The sequence below is a fragment of the Sorghum bicolor genome, chromosome 9, assembly GCF_000003195.3.
Source record: "Sorghum bicolor cultivar BTx623 chromosome 9, Sorghum_bicolor_NCBIv3, whole genome shotgun sequence".
Taxonomy (NCBI): domain Eukaryota; kingdom Viridiplantae; phylum Streptophyta; class Magnoliopsida; order Poales; family Poaceae; genus Sorghum; species Sorghum bicolor.
Window position 1 is genome coordinate 5,585,006 of NC_012878.2, and position 10,725 is coordinate 5,595,730.

At 39.6% G+C, this 10,725-nt stretch overlaps 1 non-coding gene across 1 annotated transcript; it reads left to right on the forward strand.

Annotated features, from left to right (window-relative positions):
- On the forward strand, positions 9,954–10,027 carry TRNAR-UCG. Its single transcript has one exon. It is a non-coding gene; the product is annotated as a tRNA-Arg (tRNA).

A 10,725-nucleotide genomic window follows, 5' to 3' on the forward strand; every position in this document is an offset into this window, starting at 1 on the left:
CTGTTCAACGCGGTCGGCCGGCGGCGCCGGGAACGCTCGGTTCGTGATGTGCTGACTGCCAGACGATGGGCTCACGACATCACGAGCGCTAGGACGGCAGCAATGATTGCTGACTACTTGATGTTGTGGGATGCCCTGCAAGAGGTCGAGCTACAGCCTGGGATCGACGACAAATTCATCTGGAGATGGAGCGCCGACGGAACGTATGGTGCGGCAACTGCTTACCGCGCTTTCTTCCACGGGACCACGGGGCTCGCGGGAGCCCGTGAGGTTTGGCGAGCGTGCTGCCCCCACAAAGTAAAATTCTTCTTCTGGTTGGCGCTACGTAAGAGACTGTGGACGGCGGAACGGAGATGGAGGCACGGCCTTCAGTAGCATGCCGACTGCCTCCTGTGCGGCCAGGAGGACGAGACGTGCGATCACCTTCTTGCCGCATGCGTCTTCACGCGAGAGATATGGTACCGCATCCTAAGCACGGTAGGAGTTCAGCACACCGCGCCATCGCCGTCCGACACGCTGGTCGACTGGTGGCTCGGGGACAGGAAGGAGCCTTCACGGGGTTTTTTTAATTCACTTGTCCTTCTAGTTTCATGGGAACTATGGAAGGAACGGAACCGACGGACGTTCGACGGAGTTTGTGCAACGGCAACACAAGTTCTGCATCGGATCCGGACTGAGGGCGAGAGCTGGATTGCTGCGGGGTTCTCTAAGCTCGCCCCTCTTTTTGCGATAGCTTCAGCTTAGTGAACATCGCCCCGAGTAGCACAAATAGTTTGTTCAGTCGGTGCTCTCTGTTTGTGTGTTTTGTTTGCTTGGGATTGGCACCTCGCCTAACCCCTAACAAGCCGTGTAACAAACTCTTTCTTCCCTTAAAGCAACACGGGCTAAGTGCTCGTTTTCGAAAAAAAAATATGGGTAAGATGGTAAGAACTGAATTGGATAAAACTAGTATGGCCCCATAGGACATATGTTTGGCTTACCAAGTACTTAGTTTACGCTTGAATGCTTCTTCAGTTACACTCCAATTCGTATTACAAAGTTTATGGTGGTGCATAGGGATTCCTAAGTAGAAAGGATATGACCCTGTTTGACATCCAAAGAGTTCAATATACACTCATTTTTGTAAAGTTCAGCATCTCCATAACAAAAGATTCCATCTTATGGAAATAGATTTTTAGGTCTGATAATTGTTCAAATACACTGAGCAATAATTTCATATTCTTAGCTTGCTCCATATCATGGTCAAAAAAGGTTGTATCATCTGCATACTACAAGATAGACAATCCGTCGTCCGCACGATGAGATATGACCTCTAATTGGCCATCACCTTTTACCCTCTTAATTAATGTAGAGAGCATATCTGCCACAATGTTGCTTATAGCATACTAGATCTCGTCCTTTTTTCTTATTTCTTTTGTAATGGCTCTATATACCGCCTTTTGTAGCAAAAGATGGAATTTTATTCTAAATAAACATTCTTCTTAATGAAATGTGCATAAGTCAGTGTTCTTGAAAAAAAAAAACTAAATAAACCTTCCTTTATTATTTAAAAAATATCATCTTTCAGACCAGGCTGGGGGGCTGCATCACACGATGCATGCAGACTTGGATAACAACCGGAAACGGTGTGCCTTTTCTTTCTCTTGTGATTCGTCTATGATCAATCGACAAACACAGTCATGATGATCTGAAACAAAAACTATGTCCATTGAAATGGGACGACTACCAAGAAATTCAGTAGGTTGAGTAGTTATTTTCCTTTTTCCTCAAGCACAAAGAATTATATGGCGAAAGGAGGGGATAGATCCCTGTTATTTTTCTTTCACTCTTATTGAAAGGAAATGAAAATAAAAATGATGCCGTGAAGCTGATGAAGAAAGACACACGGAGCAAGCAAAGCATAGCACTAAAGAACATCATCCATTCGAATGCATGCATGCAATAATATATGCAACTAACCATCAGGGACTATTAAGAACTACCGTCTTATATATGCGATTGGTGTGTACACAAACAGTCAAACCTTTTGGGGTATATGACATGAAAACCTTATCCAGCGTTGTCCAATTCCTCAAGGCACTCCAATCACCTAATCCCCTGATTAAGAACGCTGGCCACGGCTGAATTACCGGAAGTGATGAGATGTTTATCAGACTATCACTATAGAATTTCAGAATAAGAATTAGTGTAGGTCTGCTGCCGGGTGGAGGTTTGCCGCTCACCGCCTTATCCGCCATTTGCACAATTCTTTAATGAAACTATATTCCTTTTAATGAAACACAGGCATAATATTCCACTTTTGAATTTTATTTTGCATAATTCTTTAAAAGGAAATAAAAAAGAAATATTCATGTGACGTATGGCCACCTAAGTTAATTGTTCTTGTGATGATCATTTCGATAGAATACTTAGCCAATCTACTCAGCTACTCGACATGACGACTAAGCTAGCAAACCATACAGGTTGCAAGTAGTACTGTACTCTGACCTTTGTTATAATCCCTCATGTGGAAACTTGGAATGGTTCCGCCTTAGGACCATTAAGTTTAGGATTCATATTGAAACTAATTAAATGTGCGAAGTATAGCAAGCTTAAAAAAATGCCCTGCCTTGTTTAATCAGGCAGACAATATCTGGAGGCAATGTTATTGATTCAGCATTTGCCGTCACTGATAATTAATATAACCTTTGTTTTCAAATATACTTGGTCGCTTTTGAGGATGAAATAGCCAAAATATCCTCATAAATTTGTATATAAGTGCTTCTATAACATTTTTGTCTAGGTAGAAATGGGAAATCACGTGAATTTGAAAAACTTTACCAGTTAATCAAAACTAGCCCCACATTCTCAGCTGTCTGTGTACAGGTAAATAGTGCAGAACAGAGATTAAAAGTAGAAGACACATGAACAGCACCGAAGAGCAGATCGAGTAACTACCTTGTAAACAGTAATGGTCTTTATAGCCAATTTAGTTAGAATTTTTGTGTGGAGAAGAGAAGGGGAGAAAGAAGGCTTAGCTCTCGTGCAAACAATAAGCTAGGGGTGTATGTATATGCAATGATAACAAGTAAATGTGGGGATCAATAGAAAAGAGAATGTGGGACACGGATAAAAAAATAGTATCATAAAATAATAATAAAAAGAAACAAGTATTGTATAGTTTGACTCTTGTATAACTTATAACTAAGCATTTGGCTTTATTATTGGATCCCTATGGCCGGTAAACAACGCTGGGAGGAAACACGAAGAAGGTGCTTGAATAGTGCTAGAGAACTGAGGAACATCTCAAGCGGAATGAGGCTGTTTTTTTTCTTTTTTGTTGAGTGTCTGAAAATTGCTTCTGCTACTAAAAAGCAAAAAAAGGACAACCAAACATGTGAAACCTATAGCTGTTTTTTTTTTTCAAAAGCAACTGTTTTTTTGTGTAGTACAGTTTTTGAAGCATTTTGGACCTTATTTCTGGCTTTCGGCTTTCGTTTTTCAAAATTGGTGGAAATAGAGAGTTGTTTTAGGGAGATAGAGAGAGGGGTAGATTTTATACTTGTTTCACCCAAATAGCTTACACCTTTTTAATAGCATATATATCTCACAATAGCTTTTTTATAACTCACAGCTAAACCAAAATAAGCTATGAATAGTGACAATAAAACGTTGTGAACAGTAACATAGTGTAATAGAACCATCTAAATTATAAGAAATTAAGTCTAAAAGCGTCCACTTCCACGATCAAGCCACATATGTCCATATAATCTTGATAGTCCGTGAAATCTTGACGGATATCAAACTTTTCAACCATACAACAAAGATTATAACGAGTTCGGTGATCGTCATCCATACATTACATAAAGTTCACATATAAGTCGATTAGTCGGAGTTCAATTAAAGTTATTACAATACCAAGTCTTTAAAGTAGTAGCGGAAGCAAATAGTTTCAAAACCACACATGCACTTAGTTCAAATTACACTTCCAGGTTCTGATCAGTCCCACAAAAGCAAAAAAATAAGACAGAATAACCACGTCCTTGGTCTATGCATCACCCAATGCTGGATTGTAACACCCTAAAATTTATCATTTTTGAAATAGTTGAAATGATTTAATTTTGCATTTTTGTGTTCATGGAATATAGAGAAATAATATTTTTTCAGTAAATTAAAATTTATCATAGGATTAGAAATATGGTTGAGCATTCACTGGAAAATTTATTTTTATTGTGATGAGTGATTTGACCAAAGATCAAAAATATTTCAAACATAATTCAAAGTGATTTTTAAAACAGTTTTGAAAATGGCTTTGGAATAAAAGAAATGGAAATAGAAAAATAAAAAGACAAAACCCCTCCTCTCCCTCTTCCTGGCCTGATGGCCCAAATCCCCTCTCCCCACTCGCGTCCCGCCAGTGCACCTCCCCTCCTTCTGCTCTCAGGGGCCGAGAAGCTCAGCCAGCCCATGACCCGAGCGACGCCCCACTTCCCCTCTCCGGCCCAAGCCAGCGCACGCGGCCCACTCTCCTCCCCAACCCAATGGCCAGCAGCAGCGGCGCACCCTTTCCCCTTTTCTTCCCTTTCGCTGACACCCCGGGCCCACGCGTCAGTGTCACCTCCTTCTTTCCTTCTTCTTCTCCCTCGCGTAGCCAAGCCGGAGACGAACTCCATGGCCACCGAATCCCGATTCTCCCGGGATTTGGCGTGTGGAGATCGGAACCGCCCTATAAAGGCCCTAAGACCCCGCCGCGACCCCTTTTTTGCTTAGAGCACGCTTTAACGGAGCCCTAGCCACCGTTTGCATCACGTTTTGGATCTCATCGGAGTCTCCGTCCGCCACCCGCGTGAACCGCCCAACTCCGAGCTCTTCCCGGCCTCGAAAACCCCCTAAGCGAGTTCGTCTTGACCTCCTCTTGCCCGCCATGTCCTTGGTTTGGGGTTTAGGCCACAGTAGCGCGCGTTTTCCTATCTCCGGCGAGCTTCGGGGTGAAATTCATGGCGTCCGCCGTGGGAGGTTCACCGCCGGCGGCCGGCCGCTGCCTGCCGTTGCCCTGGAGATGCTCTGGGACGTTCGATCGACGATCAACGGCTGTAAAAAGAAGGTAACGTTTCGGCTGGCAAATTTGCTAAAGAGCCCCTGCTCTATCTTGGAATCAACCCGCCATCCCTTGGCGCCCTCGAGAAAATGTGTTTTGACGTTATGAAAGCGTAAACCAACTCAGTGGGTTCAAAATACGTTTTCCTATATTTACAAATTTATCATTGAAATTGATTTGGTCATAAAATACTCGTTTTAACTTCGTTTTTGTCCATTCAAATTTCGTTAGATTCGTATTTATGAGCTCTACATGTTAGAAGTATTTATTTTCTGTTTTGAAACTTTTTATTTTCGCAGTAGCTTTTAATTAATTATGTATTTATAGGAAATCTTAGAAAATTCATAACTTTTCCGTTTTAGCTCCGATTTTTGTGATCCTTACGTTCGTATGATCATAGCGATGCGTAGAATCTTTTTATAAACTTTTCATACTATTTTTATATGATTGGTGTACTATTCTAACTGTAGCCTTGTTTGCTTCGTGTATGTTTGTTGTCGTATGTTTGTGATCGATGATCGGAATTAGTCGGTGAGCAATTCGTGGTGATCAAGAGTGCTTCAGTGATCAAGATCAGAGCTTTGGCATCAAGTAAGACCAGCAGGACTAAAAGGATCAGTAAGAGCAAATGGATTAAGGCAAGTATAGCATTTGGATTTTATTTCTGTGACTATGATCCTGTGACTAGATTAATGTTAAGTAATAAACGATAAAAATGACTTTTTAGCAACTTGATGATTTGTCTGTACGTGATCACCCGGGACAACAGTGCAACTATGAGGGCTATAATGGCTCTGGCTTTAGTTCAGTATGAAGACCTTTTCTAGCTTGTTAGAGGTTACCCGAAAGGGCGGAGGGGCTGAACCGTTTTGGGTATAGTGCGAGCCCCTGTCCCTATGTGTATAGGTTGCGCGTCATTGTGCCATTCGGAAGGGGGTATCTATATCTGCGCGCAAAGGAAACCTTGCGGCCCTAACATGTTAGACGAACTTTTAAAAGGCTTCATAGTGATCCCTGCCGACCTTCCTTGGAAGTGGGTTAAGAGACTGATCACCTCGGGCGAAAGAGTAAATCATGACTCATGGATAAAGATGTACAACCTCTACAGAGTGTTAAAACTAGTATACTAGCCGAGCTCACGGTCAGGAGCGGCCTTGGGGACATCTACATTAAGGGTGATGATTCCTATGTGTTAAATATGCTCATTATTATTGTTTAATGCTTTACTTAATTTATGTCACATTGATCATGAGATTTGTGGGAGCTATACAATCTAGTTGCTATACTTGTGGAGTTCGGTATGGACTCACTCTTGCTATTTTCTCCAAACCTCAGGAGAAGTTTAGGCTTGTGATCAACCAGTCAGTTGGATCCTGTAGTGTGGAGTTAATACCCGAAGTTGGAGTTGTCTATCCGCTGTTTGTTATCAAAGGTTATCTCTTTTATATTATGTACGTTATATATTTATGCATTGTCCTTTGATATTACCCCTTATTTGTAGCTATATGTGAGATTTGGCTTCTAAGACTCACATATGGTACATATCTGGTTTTGTTCTTAAAATCAGGTATTACATGGATGGAGGCAATTAATGTAATACCCGTAGTACCTTTGACCATCTACAAAACAACATGGGAACAAAGCCCTGAGTACGAGCAGGTACTCAGCTAGACTTACCTGTCTTAAACTGAAAATAAATTGACGCAAAGGATCATGTAAGGCTTTATCAATGGACGAGCTTGACAACACTTTTGTGCAAAAGCTTAAGTCCAAATAAGTAATTGTAATCTTTTTTTATTTAGCTCAAGTTAATAATTATCATCTAGATAACAATAGTAACCGTTGTAGATGTAGCATTTCCATCATCATCATACTATAACCATTCGAGTGTTTCATAAACATTACTACGATAACATAGCTCAAGTCAAGTGTTCACTATTCAGGAGCGATGACGATTCGAATCGATTTCTTACCAGCTAATGATTTATTCCCCACACAGACCATGCTTCTCCCTCCGGAGTCACTTTGGACACCGGACGCACTATTCTTTATTTAGCCATCTGCATGCCTCGATCAATGTTTGAGACAGTTATTCAGACCCAAGAATAATTCTTGTAGGACAGTTTCAATCTGAGTATTTAGCTACAAGCAGTGGAAATGTAGATTCCTGTGAGCTAGTCACTATAACAAGCACATATCATCTTTAGGCCCTGTTTAGATTGTAGATAAAAATTTTTTAGATGTCAAATCGGATGTGTCGGAAGGATGTCGGGAGGGGTTTTTAGAAACTAATAAAAAAACAAATTATATAGCTCGTCATGAAACTGCAAGACAAATCTATTAAGCATAATTAATTTGTCATTAGCACATGTGGGTTACTGTAGCACTTAAGGCTAATCATGAAGTAACTAGGCTTAAAAGATTCGTCTCGCAATTTTCAACTAAACTGTGTAATTAGTTTATTTTGTTATCTACATTTAATGTTCCATGCATGTGTCCAAAGATTCGATTGGATAGATAAAAAATTTTTGTATGGAGAACTAAACAGGGCCTTAGCCAATGAGACTGCCCAGTGATAATTACATGGGAAGCAGTAGAAGAGAAATGCACTGTACCTTCAAGGGTTCACTTGGCGTGGTCGACAACATTGAAGAGCCCGAGGATTGGGTTGTCGGGGATTACATTCTTATCTGACATCTTGTTCACTGTCGATTCAATGAGCACAAAGCCATCACAATCCTGCAAGGTGTTACTCAGCTAGAAATCCTTGCTTTCGTCCGCTCATAGGAATAGGATGAGTACATACAAAACCCAGTGAAACAGGGAAACTCAATGACCTCATCAACCAATTTTTCATCCCTTCGATCCAAACCCAGCGGTGGAACTGAGGAGTGACCGGCGATCTGTTAGGCTATGGCATATCGTTTGTAACCGTCAACCTACTGCAATAAAAATATAACTTATGTAACAGTCTACAGCCGTGCAAAGGAGCACAGGAACCTAACAATCCATTTGAAATGTGCAAACACATGCAGCGATCACAGATTGTCACTTCCTCATGTAATAAATCAAACTCAAGCATAAGACCTGAAGAAACAAAAGCACACATATTCTACATGCAGCTCCCCTGCTCTTGTTACTCTTGAGATCAGAGTATTGGAAGGACTTGGACGAGACAAAATGCCTCATCTTGACATTAATATGTGAACAAAGACGGGCAGCAAGACAAAACACTTCCTCTTTGTTGGTACTTGGTGATCTCACTGATTTCAATTGTATATTTAGTTCATTTAGTAGAACCGCGGGTATCCATTTGGAGGGCTATCCCCATCCATAATTTTTTTAGCATTTTTTTATGCATAACCACTCTGTCAAATAGAATAAGACAGTTCATGTCTGACAAACACTTTAAACTCTTGCACAGAACAATGAGAAATCTAGCATAGTAATCATTCCAACTCTGTACCTCAACATGAGTAAGTCTATTCTAAGTAACTTCAGACTACTGCAATCTAATTCCAGCTCAACCAGATAACTTTGCAGTGGATACCTTTTACCTTTTGTCTGATGAATAGAGGTCCATGAATCATCCTGAACTCTATTGCCTGAGGATTTTTTTTTTATCAACTCCACCTGGAATGGTAAAGTTTTCTCACATTTTAGGAAGAATAGACGAAATGTAGTAGCAAGCAGTACAGATAGTGTGCATGTGATGTGAGTGCTTCCTAGTTCCTACTTCTTCCATTGGCAACAACATCTACCGCATTAAGGAGCTAAATTATGAAGATACATTTCATAATGCATCTAACGAAGCTCATTTGATATCTGTAATTGGTTAATAGAATTGGTTATAAGAGACAACCAAGACGACACCCTCACAAATTTGTATTTAAGTGTTTCTATGGCATCCATGCAACATATTTTATATGGGAGATTATGATTCCAGAGATGTCAAATTCCAAGATACAGGCCTGTTCGCTTGGATTAGGAAACAAGTGGCCAAGTAACAAAGACAAGTATTAGGAAACAAGTTAGTACTCCCTCCATATCATAAAGAAAGTCGTTTAGGACAACGAAACGGTCTCCAAAGTCTAACTTTGACTCATTGTTTTTATAAAAATATTTATCAAAAAGTGGTATATGTATACTTTTATAAAAATATTTTTCAAGACCAATCTATTTATATGGTTTTCACATTTTCAAATTCAACAACTTAAAAGTTATTCATGATTTATATTCTCAATGTTTGACCCAAATCTTGTCCAAACGACTTTCTTTATGGGTATGCAGGGAGTACATACAGCATGTGTAATGATCTGCCATCTCCGTTTTAAAACATAACTCCTTTTATTTTAACTAAATCAAGCTTTCTAACTTTGATCTAAATTTTTGGATTATTAAATAAATGCATTATTATGACAAATTTAATGGAGAATTTAATGGCTAATTTGATGTTTAGATGTTGGTATATTTTCTATAAACTTAATCGAAATTGAAAAGGATTGACCTAGAGCAAAGTTAAAATGGTCTATAATTTGGAATGGATAAAGCAATACGGAGTAGCCGAGTAGGCATAATACCCTATAATTTAGAAGTTCGGTGACAGTGCTAAATCCTTTGACTCTCGTACTCTTTTGTGGTTGTCAATATTGGGTTCATCACTCTCACCGAACTTCTAAATTATAGAGTATTATACCTACTACTTTTTCTGTTAGTTTTTGCTCGACATATAAATTGGATCAAGCACCCTTGAAGTTCGTTTTGGCACTGCTTGAGACGTCAAGACCTGCAGGTAGATAGGGCGCATGAAATTTACAGAGATTTTATTTATAAGTTTTCGTAATATTTACTTTATCATTAGACAACAAACACAAAGGACCGCATAGCGCAGTGGATTAGCGCGTCTGACTTCGGATCAGAAGGTCGTGGGTTCGACTCCCACTGTGGTCGGTTATTTTTTACTCTCTTTTTTTATGGCTAAACGTATTGTCGCATTGGTGGTTATTTTTTACTCTCTTTTTTTTTATGGCTAAGGCCTTGTTTAGTTGGCAAAATTTTGGTTTTTTGGCTACTGTAGCACTTTCGTTTTTATTTGACAAACATTGTCCAATCACGGAGTAACTAGGCTCAAAAGACTTATCTCACAAATTTCAGATAAACTGTGTAATTAGTTTTTATTTTTATCCTTATTTAATGCTCCATACATGTGACCAAAGATTCGATGTGACGAAAAATCTTGAAAAATTTTGCGAACTAAACGAGGCCTAAACGTATTATCGCATTGGTGGGCGGTGGGCCTCGTGGGTTCGACTCCACTGTGGTCAGTTGTTTTTTACTCTCTTTTTTAATGGTAGGTCTTGTTTAGTTCACCCTAAAAATCAAAAACTTTTCAAGATTTCCCGTCACATCGAATCTTGCGGCACATACATAAAGTTCACCTTAAAAACCAAAAACTTTTCAAGATTTTCCGTCAGATCGAATCTTGCAGCATGAAACATTAATATAGACGGAAATAAAAATTAATTGCACAGTTTACCTACAAATCACGATACGAATCTTTTAAGCCTAGTTACTCTATAATTGAACAATGTTTGTCAAATAAAAACGAAAGTGCTACAGTACCAAAATTCAAAAAAAAAATAGAATTA